General features: G+C 45.6%; 1 protein-coding gene across 10 annotated transcripts in view; it reads right to left on the bottom strand.

The window, feature by feature from the left end:
- The window catches only part of SRC (SRC proto-oncogene, non-receptor tyrosine kinase), a 111,960-nt gene that overhangs the window by 72,952 nt on the left and 15,822 nt on the right, over positions 1–23,186 (bottom strand). The window contains exon 1 of one of the 10 annotated variants that reach the window (XM_077335460.1): positions 19,366–19,385. The exons of 6 other annotated variants lie outside the window; for them this stretch is intronic. The gene's annotated coding sequence lies outside the window, so the exon portion shown is untranslated. Of the gene's footprint in view, positions 1–8,622; positions 8,699–18,832; positions 18,854–18,949; positions 19,285–19,365; positions 19,386–23,186 lie in introns of those variants that run through there. 3 more of the 10 variants (XM_077335456.1, XM_077335459.1, XM_077335458.1) reach the window with 3 other exon arrangements.

The following is a 23,186-nucleotide window of genomic DNA, read 5'->3' as shown; positions in this document are numbered from 1 at the left end:
ATGTTTTAGGAGTTTCTCAATGGTAAAAAAGTTGAGAAAGGCTATGCTAGTTATTATTTTTGTGAGCCGCAAGATTCCCAGTTTCACCTTGGAACTTACAAGATATCCAGAGTTCCAGGTTCATATAATGAACCCAGTGAGATCATGTTCTAGCTCCATTTACAAAGATTATGGGGCATGCGGAAGCACTCGTTTTGCTTCACCTTCTCCCAGACATGTTCTGTGTTCTAAAGGGTTTTTAAAAACAAACATACACACAGCAGAGACTGTTATCAAACACATGAACTCTCATCTACTGCCTGAAGTTGTCCAACTGGAACATACAATATCTCTGTGCCAATTGCCACATCTTTCCGCAGCAAGGATGATAAAGCTAATTTTAAAAATTACTCATTGACCAACATTGAGACAATACCCCCACACACAGAGAAAAAAAAAAGAGTATTGCCAGTTTATAATAATCCATGATTCAGTCTGACAAATCTTTAAACCGCTCGGGGAGTGGTATAAATAATTGGTTAAGGGCTCCTCCCATCCACCTTTTCTAGCGCCCGTATTTACAAGTACAACGGGCTTTAAATCTAGTCCATTAATAAAGCAGCTTTTAATGTTGAACACATTTGTTCTGGATAAGGGAAATAAAGGAGAAGGGCATATTAAGGACAGAGGTGTGTTTTGGAGTGCAGTTTCATTTCCCAGCTCAGTAACGGAGGCCCCTGACAGATGCCGCTTGGTGCTCACTCCAGGGGCAAAGGTCCACAAGATAAGTAACTGCAAACTGCAGCTGCTTCATCTCTGGGGAAGTTGGGAATATGAAAATCTCTGAATGGGTATGTGCTTGTTGCTTTTTAAAGAAGTGTCCAGCCACTGGGACAAGAATGGTCCCTCAAGACCATAACATAACAGTATGTTATACTGTGACCCCGTTATTATCAGTTCATAATATTAATGTTACAGTTATTATATGTATGGTTCCATGTATAGTTTTCAGTTCTATGTAAACTGCCCTGAGCCTTCGGGGAGAAAGAAAGAAAGAAAGAAAGAAAGAAAGAAAGAAAGAAAGAAAGAAAGAAAGAAAGAAAGAAAGAAAGAAAGAAAGAAAGAAAGAAAGAAAGAAAGAAAGAAAGAAAGAAAGAAAGAAAGAAAGAAAGAAAGAAAAACATCTCCAGTGCTTGAGAGCCAAAAACTGAAGCAAGAGAAATGCCATCCAGTCACAGCCCATTTAGGAAGACCACAAACAGTTTCCAGTGCCAATGACTAACAGAGATGGTTTGCCATTTATGCTGGATATTCCAAATGAACCAGATTGCCACTGTTGATATTCCCAAAGAATTCTACTACTACGTCAGGCTGACCAGCAACCTCAAGTTGTTCAATGCTCATGCATGTATAAAACTTCAACAGTTTAATTTACAAGGAAGATTTAGATAGTTCTGTGTGAAAGCACTGGAAAAAAACAACAACCATGGACCAGGCCAGCACATGGTTACCAACTCTCATTTGGGAAATTCCTGGAGATTATGGACTATGCATTGGGGGGACATGAAGCTTGGAGAGGGGAGGAAGATCAGTGGAGATGTGAAGTCACTCTAGGACTTCAGTTTCGCCTAGACTCTATGGTATACCACAGAGTATGCACCTTAAAGTGGTCATTTTCTCAGGGGGAAGTGATCTCTGTAGTCTGAAAATCTGTTGTGTTTCCAGAATGCTAGAGACTGGCAACCCTAGTACTGACCAAGTCATGCTGTTCTTACTCTCTGTGGCTATGCAGACTCCCCTTGATACAGGATGCCTCTAATTCAATTAAAGTCCCTTTTGTGTCCCCTTCAGTTTCTGAATGAAGAGAACCTTTGTCAGTCAAACATGCTCTGCTCCAAGACAGGGGAAGAAAAAACCCTTCTGAAACTCCACTTGGCTTTTGGGGGCTCCCTCGCTCAATCAAAGCCAAGCCGTGTCAAAGGAGTCCTGCTGAGAACTATCAAAGCCACTCCTGTGGCTGAAGGCCTAAACAATGCGGCTTTCTGGGCTTCTTGTTTACAGCTGAAGGAGAGATGGGAAAGGCAGAAAATGCCTTCCCTTCTTCGAGATTCCCTCCCCTCCACCCCACACACACTTTGATCTTGGAGCCAGAATGGGGATTTGCAAGCTATATTAATTAGCACTAGTTTTTGTTGTTGTTAAAGCACTTTACTGAAAAGCTCCCTTGTTGGTTCTGCTTGTAAAACAGGGTTGCCACCAACCTGGAGAAAGAATGTCATGTCCCCCTTTAAGACAGGCTTAAATGTGGAAAGGGGCAGTTGGAGCGTTGGTAATCATCCCACTAAGCCTCTGGGAAAGGGGAGGATGTTTTTTCTTCAGGTGTTGGCAGCCATTCTGGTGAGGATCTCAGATCCAACAGCCCCTGGTTTGTGGGAGGATTCACACAACTAATTCTCTGAGTCAAGCCAAGATCAGTTGATTCACCAGGGCTGACTCTGCTTTGCTTCTGAGACTGGGTTATCCTGGGCTATCCAGATCAGGGCCAAAACACTATAAAAACTATAGAAAGCAGCGGAGTATGATCCAAACTCGGAATGTTTTAAAATTATTGTTATAAGCTACCTTGAACCACATGGAAGACAGGATATACATGTTCTAATAAACATTAAAACAGATCCGGAGTACATCAAGAAAATGGAGAAGTGAATAAAGTCAGCTGCTTTAGGTCCCCAGTGGGGAGAAAGGTGGGATCTGAATGAAGTAAAAATCATTTTCGATTGTAAGCCGTGACTTCTTCAGGTAGTAAAAATCATTTCTGTATGTCCCAGTGGGCTATTTCCTTTTGCCCAGCCTCAGGCTGCCCGCCAAACTCTACGCAATCATTTTGGGGGTGGGGGGTGGGGTGCTTGGAAACTTATTGGAATGTGGCATGGTGTAAAAATAAAGGCAGAAAACTGGCCCTTTGCAGTTTACTCAAGTACTCTTGCATTACTCCCAGAAGTTGCACAAGACGCCTGATAACCAGGAGGAAATTGTCTGCCAGCGTGGAAGGAGATAATAGCATTGCTAAAGGACCAGGTAAAAAGTCGGGGGTTAATGCCTGCACAGGCCATGGTATAACTATCTATTGTCCATGCATGACCAGTTTAAAGAGCCAGGATCCATAAAGTAAACACCCAGATGCTTCTGGGAAATTCACATGCATCAAAGCAACAGATCTCACTTGTAACCTCCTCCCATAACTTTTATTCTGCCTCTGAACACGGAGCAGTCTTTCTCAACTTTTTTACCATTGAGATACCCCTGAAACATTCTTCAGGCTTCTAGAAGCCCTGGAAGTGGCACAATCTTACAGAATATGGTTGGGCAGCAAAGTTCTGTGCATGCCCACTCAGGGCCCCTCCTGTTCCCACCCATTTCAGGCCTGTCGTTGGCCATTTTGGGAGGCAATGGGTGGGTTGACATGACTATGTATGGTATATCACCCAATAAACATTTAACAAATTTTAAAATATATAAAATATTGATTAACATCCACCCATTTAGGAAACCCTTCCAGGAACGTCAAGAAACCCCAGAGTTTAATGAAACTCTGGTTGAGAAAGCCTGACATGGAGGTTCTAGTAGCCTGAGCTCATCAGATCTTGGAAGCCAAGCAAGGTCAGCTCTGGTTCGTATTTGAACAGGGGACAACCAATGACAGCTCTGTAGAGGGAGGCAATGGCAAACCATCTCTGTTCATGTCTCACCCTGAAGCCTCCGAAGGATCGCCATAAGTCGGCTACAAGTTGACAAGGTATTTTGTTCCACAAGAGTTTCAGATGTTTTAAAGCCGTCAACACAGAAGTGTGTGCCATCTACGGCACAATGACCAATACACACTTTTATGGTATTATATTCAATAGTAAAGGAATTATGAACATGGGCAGGATGCTCGCAGTGACATCCCCCTACCAGCTTCCACAATCATAAAACACTGAGATTTGCCATGTCCACAATCACCGGGCACACATTACATTTATACAAATGCAAGCCAGGAAAACCATCAGAACTACTGACAGATTTCTGTCAGTACATATGACTGTTGTTTGAACCAGTGTCTGATAGAATTGCATGCCATCTTTATTCACAACAGCCAGCTAACCATCAACCTTAAAATTTTTATTTATTTAGGGCATTTTTATCCAGCTCTTCCTCCACAGCGTTCATGGTGGTAATGAAGGTTACCAGTTTGGGAATAGGAAATTCCTAGAGATTTGGTGTTGGAATTTGGGGAGGGTGGGGCTAGGAAGAAAGGAACCTGAGTGGGCTATAATGCCATAAGAGTCCCCACTATAAAGAGGAATCCCCTGGTTTTACAGTTCATTTCCAGGTGACAGAGATCAATTTCCCTGGAGAAAGTAGCTGCTTTGGAGGGTGGACTTCATAGCATTATACTCAACTGAGTTCTCTCCCCGCCCCAAATCCTGCCCACTCCCAGCTCCAGCCCCAATCTTCCCAGGTATTTCTCAACCCAAACCTGGCAACCCTAACTCTAAAGCAGCCATTTTCCCCAGGGGTATTGACTACTGTATTCTGGAGATCAACTGTAATCCCAGGAGATCACTTAGGCCCCGCTTGGGAAGCTGGCATTCCTATCTGAGAGAGAGGTAGCACATCATAACGAGATTCACAGGAAGTGGGGATGTGATCCTGGTATGACTCTAAGCGCCACATAATTATTTATCTGAAATTCTAGATCCATTTACTCGTTTGTAGCTTTCCTCTCTTAACTGAGACTCAAGGTGGATTACAAAATGTAGGAAACAATTCAGCCAGACAGCAGGAGATATCCAGCAACAACGTAATCGGAAGGAAACAAACCATGACAGTCAGAACTGTCTACTCCTGAGTCACAGTCTCTACCACTTTTAAAAGCAACTTGTTGAGCCAATTCAAGCACAATTAAAGCTATTTAGTTCAAAGTGAGAGTGAGCTTTTATCTAGAGCAAATTGTTCTTATTACCCTACACTGCTGCCAAACACTATTTCCTAAAATAACAGAGAAGCCCTGGTTTCCACTTAATAGGGGAAGCACATCCACTCGGAAGGGTGATAAGAGTTCATGTACATTTAAAACCAAGCTGAGTAAGCAGAACTGTAGCAATTGGTGTGCAGATTGTTGTTGCCTATGCATGCTGCTCCATAAATGCCTCCCCCCCCCCAGTGCCCTCTGACAACTCACTGGCATTGAGTAGGAAGTTGGTAGAGAAAGAGGCAGCAATGGCAAGATCTGGGTTTTTAAGGAGATGAACAGAAGTCTCCCCTTTGATCGCTGATTAGGTTATGGCAGAAAAAGGAGGGGGGGGGAACAGACCGCAGCATTTGAGACTGTGGCATGGAGCTTGGAAAGACGTGAGGTCCAAGTATACAAATACTACGTATTAAGTATGCAATGTGGGAAAGGGCGGGAAATGACCAAATATCGACACTAACACAAAGCGCATGCTTACATATTGTGTGCCTAGATCAAAAACATAAGACTTTTTCTCCCATTAAAAATATTAAAGTATTTTATCAAGCAAAGCCATTCCCTTCTGGCCCACCAATACCACCATACTTTTCCCTTACAGCAAGAACTCTTAAATTGTCTCACTGGTGGATAGTGGACTGGTATGAGAAAGATCTTCTTGGTTTGCCGGCAGTAAGCAAATAGCAGCTGCATTCCATCAAGGCTAAGTTTTGTCTTCCTTTTCCTGCAGGTAAAGTCTGGGCGTGGCCAGAGGCATGAGCCCTTTGGCTAGAGGGGCTATATTGCAGTCAGTGCCTTGGATGATGTAGGGCAGGGGTAGTCAAACTGCGGTCCTCCAGATGTCCATGGACTACAATTCCCAGGAGCCCTTGCCAGCATTCGCCAGCAAATGCTGGCAAGGGCTCCTGGGAATTGTAGTCCTTGGACATCTGGAGGGCCGCAGTTTGACTACCCCTGATGTAGGGATTGCCAATTTCCAGGCGGTGGCTGGGAATTGCCTGCTTTTACTAGGGCTCTCTAGGCAACAGAGAATTCCCTTGGAGAAAATTACCACTTCAGAAGGTGGACTCTATGGCATCACCCTCTGCTGGGGTCTCCCCTTACCATGCCCTCCTGAGGCTCTGCTCCCAAAATCTCTCTAAGTGTTTCCCAACCAAGAGCTGGCAACCCTATGAGGCAGCTTGTTGTTCTTGTTGTTGCTAGGTGCGAAGTCGTGTCCAACCCATTGCGAACCCGTGGACAATGATCCTCCAGGCCTTCCTGTCCTCTCCTGGCAGCTACTGTGACCCAATAAGCCCAAGCTGTATGGTTGGTTTACATTGTATTTTTAATTCTGTTTACTTCTGGGAGCTGCTTTGGGTCCTTTTTCAGAGGGGGGATCAAATATATAAATATTTGAAATGAGATCAAGATGGTGCATATCAAGAACTCAGTGGGGTTCCCCCCATAATAGCTTCCATCAAATGAAGAAAACCCACCTCTCTTAATATTAAGAACCGGCCCATTATGTGTTTGAAGTCTTGCATGAAATTCAACTGAATTCTATTGGTCTCTGGAGCACAAATGTAACCAGTGTTACAAGAACAGAATAGTGTAGAGTGTTGAACATAAGGAAGAAAACAAAAACTGAAGTCTCTACAAGAGAGAGACTTTCTGGTCAACCCTGATACATCTGTTTATTTCTGTATGTTGGGAATCCCTTTAAAAGGTGTTGGAGCGAAGTGATCATAGCAAGCAACCTAGATACAAATGCAGCTATAAGACATCATCCTTGGATCCAGTTAAGAGTTGCCAACCTCCAGGTAGAGTCTGGAGATCTGGAATTCGAACTCCTATCCAGGTAACAGAGGTCAGTTCCTCTGGAGAATAGGGCTGCTTTGGAAGGTGGATACTATGGCATTATATTCCAGTAAAGTCCTGCCCAAACCTCTTCCTCCCCAAGCTCCACCCTCAATATCTCTTGGTATTTCCCAATCCAGAATTGGTGACCCTAGTAGACCTCAGGTCCAGACCTGAGGTGTGGAATTTAAGGAAACTGATCGAGCTAACAGCTGTGGAAAGTGAGTGCCTGAAATTTGGCAGGTACTATTTATTGTCCAGGCAATCAATGGAAAAGTTCGTTAGACTTTGGAGTTAAATATTAGGGAAACTTCCTCATCGTGTCAGTCATTTCAGAAACCAGAATTCCCAGAATGCACTGGTAAAGGAAGGTGAAGGATAAAGGTGGAGATTGCCTTTAGCTACAAGCTTGCATTTGCAACCTATTTGCTGAGCCAGAGTGATTGGGAACCCTGAATTTTTGCCCCATAAATCCAGTCTAGGCAATGGCACAACATCTGACACATTTTCACCAGGCCCAGCCACTTCAGGAGCACCATACTGCCAGGGTTGTTAAGTTCCAGGTGAGGCCTGGAATTCTACCAGAATTACAATTGGTCTCCAAAGGACATTGCTCATCTCCCCTGGAGAAACAGACAGCTTTGGAGAGTGGACTCTATGGAATTAAATCCCTGTTGACCTCCACCTCCCACCAAGCTCCACCCTCCCTAGGCACAACCCCCAAATCTCCAGGAACTTCCCAAACCAGAATGAGCAATCCTGATATTCTCCAGCAATCACGAGGGTTGAAAGGGCACAGTTCTCTTCTCTTCTGCAACTAAAGAAGGTTCAATTCAAATGGGTAGCCGTGTTGGTCTGAAGTAGCACAATAAAATCAGAGTCCAGTGGCACCTTTAAGACCAACAAAGATTTATTCAAAGTGTGAGCTTTTGAGTGCAAGCACCCTTCGTCAGACTATGATCTTCAGCTGCTGTAGTTCCCAATCCCGGGCAGTTCCCCAAACAAAGCCCTCCCACTTTAATGCTGTCTGGGTGCTCTAGGCTGCCAAAATGATCAGGAGTCATAAATTACAGCAAATTAAAACAACATAAATGAACAAATGCATATATTTTAGAAATGTAATGCATTGCCTGCATATGCTCGTAAGAGAGAAACAAACAACGGAGCTTGTGCTTTGGGTAAAACGCTACATGCCAACACTCTGTTACTTCTCACTGTGTGCATACAGACCAGCTGTTAATTTCACAACCATGCGGCAACCGGATTAGGAGGCAGACTGTACACACACGCGTGCACACCCCCAAAGCCAACACAGATTGTTTTAACTACCAAGCGTTTGCCAGTCCACAGTGCTCTGCCTTTTTAAACTTGATCACCCTACTGCTTTTTTGTACAATTATACTTTTTTTTTGCTGCAAAAAAAGGAATTCTGGCTTCTGAAGCAGAGCTGCCACCAAGAAGGGCTTATCACCAGCTGATCAAAGATGTAATTGAGCAGGCGCATTTCCCCATAACCTTGTGAAAACAAACTCAACTAGCTAGAAGCCGTTCTATGCACATGGGAGCTTTAATTACACCTCAGCAGACAAACCTTTGGCATAAGTAAAAAAACGGGGCATTGGAAAAGCAAAAGCAATCCTAGCAGATTGCGGCCTGAAATCTGTGTTAACTTTCCCACTTTGTGCTCCATCAGCGACAACAACCATTAACAACGGAAACAAGGCAAAGAAACAAGCAAAGACACCAGAATCCTTTGAACAAGGAACCGGCAGGAACAAAGAGGGTTTACTGACCTTGTCTTACATCACTGTTTTAATTAAAAAGAGGACAGAGGGCAACCGTCTGGATTAACCCTTGTGTCTAAAATCCTATCAAATACCAAGATTATCTTTTGGATAGCTGCAATGTAAACAGGGAGGCTGCCTTCTGATTGGATCACTTAGCCCGCCTTTGGGCAAAACCTTATTGGTTTAATCCTCGGAATGGTTGATGGATTTTGTCCCCCTCCCCACACACACCCCCATTAAAAGGGAAGGACTAATCCATTTGAAAGCATCCCCTTTAAAGCGGCCAGCACAGAACAAGGCAGCAGCTTGTGAGGGGCTGTCAGATGGGAGAAGCACAGGCAATGCCAGACAGGGAGGGGCACACCCACCTTTGCTGCTCCTGCTGCAGAGAGGTGCATGGAAGCAGTGAGAGACATGGGGCATGCAGACATCTAGGCAGCGGCACAGGAATAGGACATGTCTCGGGAGAAGCCTATCATCAGTTACTGCCCCACCCCTCACTAATAAAGAGTGAAAATGCAAAAGAGCAATTATTTTTCCTATTCCGGCATCCATGGAAATAGCCTTCCCTGAGAACAGGCCCAGATACACTCCTCTCCCATTGGTCATTCTTTCATAACATATTTCCTAACATGGCCCTGGACAGTCCCTCTCCTCTCCCTTCCATCACGCATTTATCGTGTACACCTAGATCATAGGCTCAGGGGTTTCAGATGGCTTGATAAACAGGCTCCCTTTTGACAGAAAGTAAGCTCTTCAGCCTACAGCAATTGCTCAGTCCCAGGAGGAGAAAAACCAGCATCATTACCTGAACTTTACCGCTGGATCATTAGAGCAGGCCTGGTAATTCCAGTTGAGTTGTTGTGTCAATCTGAAACACCACAGGAGTCCAGAAGCACCTCAGAGACCGAGTAAAGTTATCCCCGCTTCATCTTTGGTGAGTCAGAGCTTACTCCATTGGATGCACTCACAAAGGCTTATGCTGGGGTAACTTTGGTTGAATCTTTAAGGTGCCACTAGACTTCTATTTAAACCCTGTGTGGGTGGGTGGGTGTCAGAGCAGGAAGTGGAGATTTTTAAGATATCCTTCCTCCTTGCAAAATAGAGTAGTAATCTCTGAAGAAGGTGGACCTTTCTGTCATTGGCAACTCTTTAGATCAAGGGTAGTCAAACTGTGGCCCTCCAGATGCCCATGGACTACAATTCCCATGAGCACAGATCTCCCCAAGGTCTTCATGAGGTTCCTTCAACTCACAGGAATTTGAGTGTCACATTGGCACCCCCTCATGCCAACCCAAACAGTTGTTTGGGTGGTTTTTGGTGGGAGAAAGAACCCAGGGAGAAAGAACAAGCCTGGCCTGGAACTTTTCATCAGAGTGTCCTTGTTACTTGATCTCTTCTTGGCCTACCATAGTTCCATAAGTCTGTTGCCCACATGGCCTGTCATCTTATGGTTCCTATTAAATCATGAGAGGCCTGCATTGTGAAAGTGCTTAGGCCTTACAGAAGCCTTTAAAATGCCTTGCATCCGGCATAGCATTCAGATGTCAGAGTAAGATACGACTGAAGTTTGCAGAATATTGAGGTGTGCAGAATATTGTTCCTGTGTCCCTTTCAGAGCAGTGCACAAGGGTTTGGCATGAGCCATCTTGTAGAGCTTCCAAAACATTGCCAAAACCTCTAAAGTCCGGTCTATAACAGCTTTTTAAAAAATCCAAAAATTCCGGCAGCTCTGTTTACTGTAACAGACCAATATTCAGTCCTGCGTAATTACAATGTAAGCATCCTTGCAGTTAAAGCATCATTGCAGTGAAAGACAGGGTATCACCTGTCCTATGATTTCCCCCTTAGCTGGGAAAATGGCTGCTCAAGCTTTAAAAAGACATTGTTTCTGGCGGTTGGCCCAGCACAACCATCAGGACCTAAAGGACACAGTACACTGCTTGCATGTCTCTTGTGAAGCCAACTTACACTGAAAGGTGCCTGCAGAAACTTGAGATTCCCTATGCAGGCCTGATTTAGATGGGTTACAGTGGCAGTCTGACCTGGATGGCCCGAGCTGGCCTGATTCCATCAGATCTTGGAAGCTAAGCAGTTTAGATGTACGTAGACAAAAAATGGGTCCTGGGCGATTCACAGATTCAGATGGGTTAGACTTGCCGTTTTTACTTGGCTTTGGTTGTAACCAAGATTTCTGGTGGCAACAGAAGGATCCTCAGGGATTCAAAAAGACTGAAGATCTCTGCTGGGCTAGGCTTTGTGCAACTAGCAAAAACAGTGTTACGAAGCAGCCACCCGATTAGATAGTTCCTTCATTCTGTGTATTCTGAAAGTCGGAAATTGCTGGCTCTTCCTAGCAGTCTCCTTCCCTTTCATTTTCAGGGTCCTATTACGAGGATTTATTTCTGGGTTATGGAGCTCTGGGGAGCCGAGAACGGCAAAGGAAGAATGGCTCAAACCTAACCCCAAAGGAGTGCTAAAGATCTATCCCCAGCAGAATGCAACTCTTTAGCAGACCTGCGCTGGAGCCCGACAGATGGTTGCAGAGGTCCAAAGTCAACCGGGAAGAGCTTTTCTTACTTGACAGCTGCCCCTCATGTGCTCATCTCTCTCACACCCTCAGACATCTATCGAAATAGAACTGGAACGAGAGCCGACTCACCCGCTTACACATGCTGGCTGCCTACATACTGTGTGCTTTAAAACTCAGCCATCCGTTATATTAGCTCACAAGACTGATCCTTTAGTGAACAACTGTGCTTAACAAGGAAGTCGGGGGAAAAGTTACCTGCCGCCACAGTGCTTATTCTTTTGCGTAACCACAGGAGGCTAATTGGAAAGGCCAGGATCAGAAGTGGAGGGTTTAAATCAGGGTTAGTCAAACTGCGGCCCTCCAGATGTCCATGGACTACAATTCCCATGAGCCCCTGCCAGCAAATGCTGGCAGGGGCTCATGGGAATTGTAGTCCATGGACATCTGGAGGGCCGCAGTTTGGCTAACCCCGGTATAAATCATATCCTGAAACCTGTCTCTAACCTATATCCCCCTTCTTCCTCCTCTGTTCACAGCCGCAGGCAAAGGCTCACTCTGTCTATGATTTCTCATTCCTGACCTTCCCCTGAGATTTATTTGCCATTCAAACACAGATTATACTCCTCATGTTTGCAAGACCTGTGTGGTGTCATGTGCTGTCAAGTCGCTCCTGAGTTATGGAGACTCTATGAATTAATGACCTCCAAAATGCCCCATCATTAGTAGCCTTGCTCGGTTTTTGCAAGCTGGAGGCCATGGCTTACTTTAGTCAGTCAATCTGATGCTGGGTCTTCTTTTTCCCTGCTGCTTTTTCCAGGCACCATTGTTTTTTCTAGCGATTCTTGGCCTCTCATAGTGTTACCAAAGTACGATAGCCTTAGTTTAGTCATTCTAGCTTCCAGGGACAATTCAGGCTTGATTTGATCAGAAGCCCACTTATTTGTCTTTTGGGCATGGTACCCATTCAACTAGTTGCTTATCGGGTAAAGTCTGGTGGATAGCCATGTTGATCTATTAAAATAAAAACCCCAGCCACCATATTGGCTGTTGCCTACAGGAACAGGGAAATCCTCGTTATGAGCATATAAGTATACAGGGTAAGTTTAGCTACCCAATGCACTGGGAGAGAACTAGGTACAGAGATACTCTTTATAGCAGTAGTCCCCAACCCCCAGTCGGGGGACCGGGACTGATCCGTGGATCAGTCGGTACCGGGCCACGGCTCCTCCTTGTCCTCCTCCGCGGCTGTTCCCTTGGGGGCTGCCCTGCTACTTTGCTACTGGCTTACCTTTGGTGCTCTCCAGTGGCCGTCATGGCTGGGGCTCCCCCTTGGCATTGCACTGCACAGCTGCTGCTGGCAACACCCCCCAGCAGGCAGCTGGAAGTCAGGAGCGCCGGCGGGAAATCAAGTGGAGCAGGGCAAAGTCCCTCAGCAAAAGACTACCCCCCTCCTGGGCCTCAGTAAAATTGTCAAGCATTGACCGGTCCCCGGTCATAAAAAAAAGTTGGGGACCACTGCTTTATGGAACACCTTCAAGTTTCTCCTCGCATGCAATTCCACCCCAAAAGATTCATATCGTTGGCATCAGAAGAGATGTTTCTCATTTCCCAGTTGTGATTTGGCTGAAACACCCATTTGTGCAATACCAGAGTAGCCAATAAATAACTATTGGCATCGTGCAGTGCTACCATGGGGCATGTCAGTGCAACTGCATTTATCCAGTGCCAAGGAGTGGATAATACAAGCAATCACTGCCATCCGTAATGTATGTAGAGCAGACAGCAAACACTGCGACCAGATGCCTTCAGTAAATGAATAGCATAAATGAAACATAGCATGATTCACTATAATTCTAGCATATGGTTTTCTACATGCTAAAGCATGCTCTCCAAGATGTGTCTGGCTTTTTTTTTTTTCTTCTTCCAAAGATCCCAGCTCATTCCAGAAACTGAATTTTAGAGCAATCCATTACTCAATGTATGTGCTTTGTACTTTTAAAAAAATCTGTCCTCTGAGCTGTGTAAATTATGAGAATTGGTACCATCTGCACACATTGGACCTGCATAATTTATTGCCTTTCTGGTACTCATGGAAATAACTACACTGACGCTCAGCCCCTGGATAAACAGCAAGAAGAAAGAGGAGTGGCAGAATATTTCACCAGACACTACCCACATGCTTTTCACAATATTCTGGCTGCCATAACGGCTAGAAACCTGAATGCTGAGACTCTCAGACTGCTGCTGAATTGAATTCTCAGTTCAGCACCAAATTAGTATAGAATCACAATAAGGGACATTCAGACTTGGAGCTACTGGAGCATTTCTGTGGATGGAAGTACGACTGCCCATGGAACACAGCATCCTTCCCTCCTCCTTCCCACTGCAGCATAAAATGCCATAGGGGAGGGAGTGTTCTTGGTCCTCACAACCAGCATCTGGCAGTATATTTGGGGCTGCAGCAGGAGGGAAGAGTCAAGAAAGGTGTACTCCTCCAGCAGATGTGTTTTCATTTATGCAAATGTGCTGGTGGATTCAAACTGTAGCCTTGTCTATTACCATCCTGCCGCTTGAAGGGAGAGTATGCCAATGGGCCATGGGCATGAATTATATTTTGAAAACCAAAGCGCAGCTATTATAGTTGTTAGGTGCAAAGTCGTGTCCGACCCATCGCGACCCCATGGACAATGATCCTCCAGGTTTTCCTGTCCTCTACCGACTGCTTCAGTGACTCCATCCAGCCACCTCATTCTCTGTCATCCCCTTCTTCTTTTGCCCTCGATGGCTCCCAGCATTAGACTCTTCTCCAGGGAGTCCTTCCTTCTCATGGGGTGGCCAAAGTATTTCAGTTTCATCTTCAGGATCTGGCCTTGCTCTAAAGGAACTTATCCAGAGGACGTCAATTATTTTTGTTATTTTGTCCTGCACCATAACAACGTCACCTGGTGAACCAGGAACTTGTAAATAAAATCCATTTTACCTGCAAGTTATTTAGGCTTTCATGACCAACACAGACTACAGCAATACTTCCAAACCTAGCCACAAATGCTCAACAGTACTGTAGCTTTCCAGTTCCAAAGCCCATTTTACTTTTACAGTAATCAATAGATTTGATAACAAGCTTCCCTGTCAGACTTTTCCACCATGCTCCAAAGAGCCAAGCAAAGTTACTGATGGTTCATCAAACAACACATCTTAGGCAATCATATCAAGGATGATTCTTTATCAGTTTCCAATAACTCCTGTATTGCTTTACAAAATCACCAGCTGAGAATACAGTCTCTTCCTGGTACACCACATTTTTGGCCATAAGCCATTAAAAAAAAAAAAAGTATTGAGAGTCCCCTCCCCCCCCCAAAAAAAACAGACTAGTCAAAAGAAAAAAAGAAAGCATCACATAACTTAATACACACAAAATTAGAATCAGAGATCTATAAATTCCTGCACAATATGCTATAAATAATCATAGCCTTCCTTGTGACAGGATGACTGTACATGAAAGGCTGGGAGTGGCAGGTCTCCTATAGCAAGCGGCACCAGGGCACCGCATCAGTCCTGGCACAAAATCAAAGTGACATCCCTGGGTCAGCGCAATGCCCTAAAATTCACCCCAAATTGTAGGGTTTAGTTATAGAGTTGGGGTGAATCCTAGAGTGCTGCCCCAATGTGATAACACCATTTATTTATTTTACGCTTAGATTTATATGGCTGCCCATACTGGTGTAGCTGGCTCAGGGCAGTGTACAACATTTGTATTACAAGTGAATTGAAAACATTATCGAAGCCATTAAAACCATACATATTTAAATAATCATGCACTTACAGCAGCTTTGACTAAAGTCTTGCCTTTTGTCCCACGTTTCCCATTCTGGAAGACGGGGAGGGAGTATTGTTAAGAGGGGGCCATTTCTGATGTTGATCTACAATTCATTGGCCCCAACCGAATGCCCAGCAGAGGAGCTCAGTTTTGTGGGCCCTTCAGAACCGAGCAAGCTCCTACAGGGTCCGCAGTTCTGCCAGGAACTCATTCCACCAGGTGCAAGCCAGGATAGAGAAGGTCATGGCCCTGCTTGAGGCCAAGCATATGTCTCGAGGGCCAGCGATCACCAGTCAGTTGGTACTGGTAGAGCAAAGTGCTCCTCAGGGGTAGGGGGGGATAAGATCACATCCAAGTTCCTGGCAGATTGTGCAACCTTAAGCTGCAGCCCATCTAGGCAGGGCAAGTGTGCTTCCTTTCCTGGGCCTTTCCTACCAAGTCACAGGGCCTCTGTCTTTCAGGGGCTGAGTTTCAGGTGACTGTGCTTGATCCAGACCAGTGGTCCCCAACCCCGGTCCTGGGACCGGTACTGGTCCGTGGATCAGTCGGTACCAGGCCGCGGCTCCTCCTTGCACTCCTCCCTGGCTGCTGCTTTGGGGGCTGCCCTGCCACTCTGCCGCCGGCTCACCTTTGGTGTTCTCCGTCGGCCGCCATGGCTGAGGCTCCCCTTCAGCGTGGCACTGCGCAGCTGCTGCTGGCAGCACTGCCCAGCGGGTGGTGGGAAGTCAGGGGCACCGGCAGGAAAGCAAGTGGAGCAGGGGCTCAGGCGGCGGTGACATCCCTAAGCAAAAGACTACCCCCCCCCCGGGCCTCAGTAAAATTGTCAAGCGTTGACCGGTCCCCGGTGATAAAAAGGTTGGGGACCACCGATCCAGACCACCACTGTTTCCAGGCAGCTGGCGAATTTCTCAGGGGGCAAATCTGGACAGCCGTCTATCAGGAAGTAGAGCTGGGTGTCAGCTGTATATTGATGACATCCAAGCCTGAACTCCTGGACCTGCTAGGCAAGAGGGTGCATAAAAGATGTTAAATAGCATGGGGGACAGAACTGCACTCTGCAGAACTCCACATGGGAGTTGGCAGCGGTGCCACACTTTATCTCCCATGGCTACCCTCTGCCCATGACCTTGGAGAAAGAAGATCAGCCACTGAAGGGCTGTCTCCTGAACTCCAGCAGTGGTGTGGTAGTGAGCACAAAGCTCATAGTCTACCAAGCTGAACACTGCCGCGAGGTCTAGCAACATGAGCGGGACCATCTGCCTTGGTCCAACTGGCATCAGAGGTCATCCACTAGAGTGACCAAAACCATCTTCACCCGGTGCCCCAGCTGGAAACCAGACTAGTAAGAGTCGAGGACTGAAGTTGCATTTTGGTATGCTAAAAGTTGGTCTGCAGCAGCCCTTCCCCAGAAACACAAGATGCAAAAAGTAATTGGCCAGGTCCAGCAGGTCCAACAATTGTTTCTTCAACGGTGGCCAAACAACTGCCTCTTTCACCTTCCCTGTGAACACCCCTGTAGACAGGGAGAGGTTTATAATATCCCAGAGAGTGCCTCCTATTCTCTTGTCACTTGTCTTGAGCAACCAAAGGACAGGGATCCAGTAGGCATGTGGTCAGCCTCATTGAGGTAAGCAACCTATCTACTTCAGTCAGTGAGAGTTGTCTGAAGCCATCAAACATATCTCCCAGGGACGACCAAGGGACCTCCACGTTCTTTTACTATATCAAAGGTGGGTGGAAGGTCACAGGTGGAAGGTCACAGCGACAAGCCTTTATCCACAAAATAGCTCACAAATGCCTCAGAGCTCATCTCCAATTGACTACCATTTCAACACCTAACTTCTAAGGCAATGAGAAACTAAATTACTCTAAACAATTGTGCCAGGCATGAGCCAGTAGATGTGATGGGAGCTGCATAAAACTCACGTGTATCAACTTTTGCTACCATCACATAGCTAGGGCAGCACACATCTCATAAACCTCCTATAGGATGTTCTCAGCTCCCGTTTCCTGTTACGTAGCTCCTCAGTTTAACAAGGTGCCTGCTTTAGGTGGGGTCGGAGAGGACACCGGGGAGCGATCTCATTGATGGCAGCCAACGTTCTGCTGAGCCAGTCAGCGACCAACTCATCTAATGAGTGGCCATATCTGGTTCCATGCTGGAAGTGATGTTGCATTTGACACAACACTGAATATACATTATAGTGGACCGAATGAGGAAGTCCCTGGGTGATAATTATCCAGAATTCAAAGTCAAAGCACTTTGTTATCTCACCAATCCAATCAAGACGCCAGTAAGTATCATTATGCCTGTACTGAAGAGGGAAGGTGAAGGCAGAAAATTAGCATGGATAATGTCATCAAAACAATCTGTAGCTGAAGCAAGAATTTAATCTAGGACTTTTCTATTTAGATATTTGTATCCCAATGGGGACCAACAGTGGCTTACGTCAGGGGTAGTCAACCTGTGGTCCTCCAGATGTCCATGGACTACAATTCCCATGAGCCCCTGCCAGGGGGCTCATGGGAATTGTAGTCCATGAACATATGGAGGACCACAGGTTGACTACCCTTGGCTTACGTGGTTCTCTTCTCCCTTGTTTTGTCCTCAGAGCCACCTGAAAGTCACCCAGACAGTTTTTTTTTAAATGGCAGAGTGATGGAATTCAAACCTTAGTCTACAAGACTGTAGTCCAATGCATCACACTGGCTTCAAAACATACCCTTTAAGATATGCTTTTTGTCACTGCAGTTGTTCATCTTGGAGAAACTGCCCAAGAGAATGTAGAAAAAACACAGTTGTGAATTCCAGAGGGGTAGCTATCTGTGTTAAGTTGCTACAGTCAAAATAACTGTGTTTGATGGCACTTTAAAAACTGACACCTTTATTGCAACATAATCTTTCCTGAGTTTGTTGCAACTGACGACATTAATTTCTTACTCTTTATAGTGGGGTGGATCCAACCAGCCTCCAAAGTCTTTATCCAGGCAGAGGTTCTTCCTTCTACTTAAGTTAAAGGAAAGCTTTGGACTTTGCTCACAGAAATAACAATGTACGGTTAGGATCCACTCCCACTGCCCCCAACTGTTTCTTATAATCATAAATTATTTTTCAAAATATACATTTTTCTTTATAATAATATAATCTTACATGAATATTTAGAAGAAGGGTCGGTGCTTATATGCTACTTTTTTCTACCCTAAGGAGTCTCAAAGCGGCTTACAGTCGCCTTCCCTTTCCTCTCCCCACAACAGACACCCTGTGAGGTGGGTGAGGCTGAGAGAGCCCTGATATCACTGCTCAGTCAGAACAGCTTTATCAGCGCTGTGGCGAGCCCAAGGTCACCCAGCTGGCTGCATGTGGAGGAGCAGGGAATCAAATCCGTCTCACCAGATTAGAAGTCTCCGCTTCTAATCACCACGCCAAGCTGGCTCTCTATACTTCTAAACCAGCCAAGTATCCCTCGCTGAATGCTATGAGGGGAAACTGAAGTAAATTCAGCTCCATCCCATCCATCTAGTGGAGGCATTAGAACAGTGCTCATATCTTACCACAAAGATTTACTCAATGACTGTATCTAGTTTCAATTAGAAACTTTCAGCATTTACTTCTGAAACACTATTTTATTTACAGTCATAGAAACACAAGTTTTCTCTGTGCGGTGCAGTGATTCTTGTACCAGCCGTGTAAAGAGGAAATAACAGATTTCAACCAATTGTAAAAGAACAGTAAGCATACTGCTAAACATCATAGCTGAGCTCAGACACCATGCTACAGACTAAGGTGCCAGAATAAGCAACGATACATATATATATATTCCAACCTTCCAGCAGTTAGACATATATTATTCCCAGAATTAACGTACCTCTTCCTCATTAAGTACAATTGCCAGATCACAGCTTATCCTCGTAACTTCTATGCCAGGGGTCATGCATTGGACATGGGAGTGCAGAAATGTGCCTTTAAGCAAAAATGCTTTTACCTGACAGCTGAGGAATCACAAGGAGACCCACACTTCTGGGATTACGATGAATGGCTTTTCATTCAGACCGGTTTGCTTCCGTTAACCCTTTCAAAGTAAATAAACGGCTTCACAGCCTTCCTAACAATTGGGTTTCGTCTTCCCCTTCAGGCCTGCCACAGCAGTCCGTCTTCAGTGAGCGCCCTCACCCTTCCACAAATTGGCACCCAAACACCAGCTGCCACTCAGAGCCCTAATAAATACCGTCTGTAGAACCTCAGCCAGAGAACAACAACAAAGATTTCCCATCCACCCACTGCCCTTAAGCATTAATGCCCCAAATCCCAGCAAAGGCAAGGGAAAGATAAGCATTCCCCCCTCCCACCACAGCTCAAATTAAGTGCTTCAACTGCTCCAGTCCCTCCCCCTCCCCTTACCACATGCTGCCGCCACTTCCTGACAAGGGACCGGGTAATCATCTACGCACTCCCTCCTCCCCACACAAGAACTAAGACGAAGAGTAGCTCTCTTCTTCTCTGAAGCTGCCTGGGCTCAGCAGGGAGCACAAAAGATGCCTGTCAAGGAATTCTGGGAGCCTCAGCCTGTGACATTAGCGACACATTACGGTCTCCAAGCCAGAGGCACAAGCCAAGCTGCTGGAGACCCCCCAGGGGGAGAGAGGGAGGAAGGAGACAGACCATTAAAACCGAACTCAGCATCTGTGCCTTCCCTGCCCTCCTCCCCGGCAACCAGAGAAAGATATTTTGCTATATTTATTTATTGATTGATTTTTTAGACTGTCCTCCCTACAGACAGGTTTACAATATATATCCACTGACATCATATTATAAAACCACAATTAAAAAGCTTAAAAACATCCATAATACTTTATAGTGCTCTGTTATTCCTGCCCATTAATTGACCTATGCATCTTTTAATCTACTCTATGGAAATTGTATAATTTCATCTTTCAGTAATCAGATTTCAGTTTAGTGGGAGGAATAACCGGGAGATGAATGGAGGGAGGACTATAAATTTTATTGGCTATATTGGAATAACCTGGAGATGAAAAGAGGGAGGACTATAGATTTTATTGGTTATGTTAGCTAGTTAGTTAAGGTAGAGAAAGAAGTACTTTTCTTTTTTTATCACAATAGAACAGCCTTTCTGCTCTACAGAACTTTTCTATAGAAGAATAGAACTTTTTTACCATTGAGAAAACCCTGAAACATTCTTCAGGCTTCAAGAAACCACAGAACTGGCCAACTTGGTGGAGGGGTTAAAAGCATCGGCTTCTAATTTGGCTAGCTGGGCTTGATTCCCCACTCCTCCACATGCAGCCAGCTGGCTGACCTTGGGCTTGTTACAGCCCTGATTGTGCTGTTCTCATAGAGCAGTCCTATCAGAGCTCTCTCAGCCTCACCTACCTCATAGCCTGGTGTAGGGGTTAGGAGTGCGGACTTCTAATCTGGCGAGCTGGGTTTGATTCTACGCTCCCCACATGCAACCAGCTGGGTGACCTTGGGCTTGCCACAGCACTGGTAAAGCTGTTCTGACCAAGCAGTAATATCAGGTCTCTCTCAGCCTCACCTACCTCACAGGGTGTATGTTGTGGGGAGAGGAAGGTGAATGTAAGCAGCTTTGAGACTCCTTCGAGTAGAGAAAAGTGGCATATAAGAACGAACCCACTGGGTCCCAGTAAGAGTTGGGCTGAGGCTCTTTTGCAGTTCCATCATTCTCAAATGTTATCATGTTGTTATCATGTTAAGGTACTTGTTACCTGCTGTTAATTGCTGTTATCACATGTTGTTACCATATGTTATCTGTATCTTTTTCCTGTTTCCTGTAAACCGCCCTGAGCCTTTGGGGAGGGCGGTATATAAATAAGTAAGTAAATCCTTATCCATTGTTGTTCCTCTATATATTTCTGAAACAGCCTAGGGGCTGGGACGTGTCTGGCTGTCCAAGTTGGAATAGGGCCAATCAGGGTGCAGCCAGCTTTGCCCTGATTGGCCCTGCCCCTGCGGCTCCTGTCCTCCGGCCCTGGACTCTAGCCTCTTTGCTCTCAAGACGCCTCAGTGCCTGGAGCCAGCAGCAGGTAAGAGGGCCCTGGGCAAAGGGTGTGGTTGAGGGCTTGCTAACAAGGGCCTCTTGGCCTGCTAGGCTGGGCCTGCTAATGAGCTACCCAGCCCCCACCCACCCCACTTTATTTGGCTCCGAGCTGCGGCCCAAAGCCACCTTAAACTGCCTGGCCAGGGGCAGGGACCCTTTCAGGGCCCGTTCTTAGGAACAGGTTTTGTAGCTAGTAAATAAATAAAATAAATCTTCTGCTGCTGCTGCTTCTTCATAGGGAGTCCATAGTGGGGAGAGGAAGGGAAGGCGATTGTAAGTCACATTGAAACTCCTTCAGGCAGTGAAAAGCAGGTTATAAAAACCAACTCTTTATCATCTTTGTGCAGAATATGGTTGGAAAGCATATTTTAAAAACATACATTAAAAAAAAACACATGGAGATCCATTCAAAGATTTAAGTAGCTGCTTTTTAATTGGAAGAATAATTAAGTAAGCATCTCTCCTACTATGGTAATATGGCTCACGAGAAATATGGCTCACGAGAAGATGTGTCTAGCGCATGCATATTGTGCTAATCTAAGCCCCACTAAGGTTTTTAATGCTGCATTATCCTCATACCACCTATATCTAAACAAAGGTCTGCAGATGTATAGAGCCACCACTTGGGAACCAATGTCTGAAATTGCTGTGTAGCATAAGATCAGGATATGTTTGTGACAGACCATCAAGGGTTAATGCCCCGCAGAGTCTGAGGCATTATCCTAGGTGGACTGTTGCGACAGACTGACAAGGGTTAAAGCTTCTCTGAGGCAGTCTGTCACAATGCTCTACCAAGGCTAGCGGCAGCTTTGCAGCATCACCTTATTATGTAACTAGACTGAAAGCCCATTGCATCGAGGAACGCAGCGGCACTAGCAGAAGGCCCTCCATGACAGCACCGCGATCATCTTACCTGGTGCTCCTGCTGCCTGCGGGGCCAACTGCACCAGAGCCGGTCACTGTGTAGCACCGCACCTGAGTGGCCAGTACTGGTGTGTGGCGGGGGGATGGCCCCGCAACCAGCCGGGCTGCTGCGGACATTGGTAGCTGAGCCGATGGCCCCACAGCCGTTCAGCCTGCCAATCGGTGGCTGAGGCAGAGCGCCATGGGAGCCCCCTTGTGGCCGGCTTCTGGAGGTGGGTGCAGAGCTCCGCCCATAGTGAGATATTAGGAGCCACTAATGTTTAGGATGAGTTACCTGTGCAATATTAAATTATTCTTCTGGCATCCTGACCTGTAAACAAAGAAAGACTCAAGACACCTTTATTGGCATTACATAAACAAAGGAAGAAGTTTCTTGACTTATCCCAAGGTCACCAATGAAATCTGTGGCAGAGCCAGGGCCTGGATCAAGATCTTCCAATCTAGGCTTTTTTCTATATGGCCAAAGTTTTGCAATGAAGACTCCCAAAGCATTATGTAAACATTTACAAAATCAGTTACTGAACCAAGAGCAAAACCCGTAAGAAATAGATCAAGCAAAATCGGAAGTAAAACAAGCAGCAACTCAACAGTTCAACCCCACTAAGGACCACCTAAACTGCTTTTAAGCCAGCCAACCGACAGCCAAAAGCTAAGGGATGGGACAGGATGCCTCCTCACAGGAAATGAAGATTCTGTAATCTTGGTGCTACAACTGAGGCCCTGTCTCACCCAGCGAACCCTACTATATTGTAGAAGGAAACCGGAAGATATGATAGCTTGCCAAAGCATTCTTAAGATCTCATAGGACAGAGAAGACCGGCAATCCAGTTCACAGCTGAGTTTCTGGGCTACTGTGCTGCTCCAAGATCACTGACTTTTGAACACATGAACATGACTCAGACCACTGCTCCATTTCAGACTGTCTATTCTTACCGACAGTCATGTGCTCTATGGCAGAGCAATACAAAGCAGGGTCTTTTAAGGAGACATAAATATATGGCCAGGATTATGCTGGGTAAGGTGGTCCCTCAAAGTACACGTGTTCCAAACCATCTAGGACTTTGAAGGTTAAAAAAATAAGCCTATTGAACTGGGCCTGGAAACAACCTGAGAGTCACATTACCTTTCTTCTCATGTGTGTGTTTGTTTAATTAAGATGGAAGAAGCATTCTCCTCTGGGGAAGGGCAAAAAATGCAGAATGACCAATTGTCACCTGACCCA

This window comes from Paroedura picta, chromosome 4 (genome assembly GCF_049243985.1).
Source record: "Paroedura picta isolate Pp20150507F chromosome 4, Ppicta_v3.0, whole genome shotgun sequence".
In the NCBI taxonomy this organism is placed as follows: domain Eukaryota; kingdom Metazoa; phylum Chordata; class Lepidosauria; order Squamata; family Gekkonidae; genus Paroedura; species Paroedura picta.
Note: the sequence above shows the minus strand (reverse complement) of the source record. Positions and strands in the feature narration are given on the sequence as shown.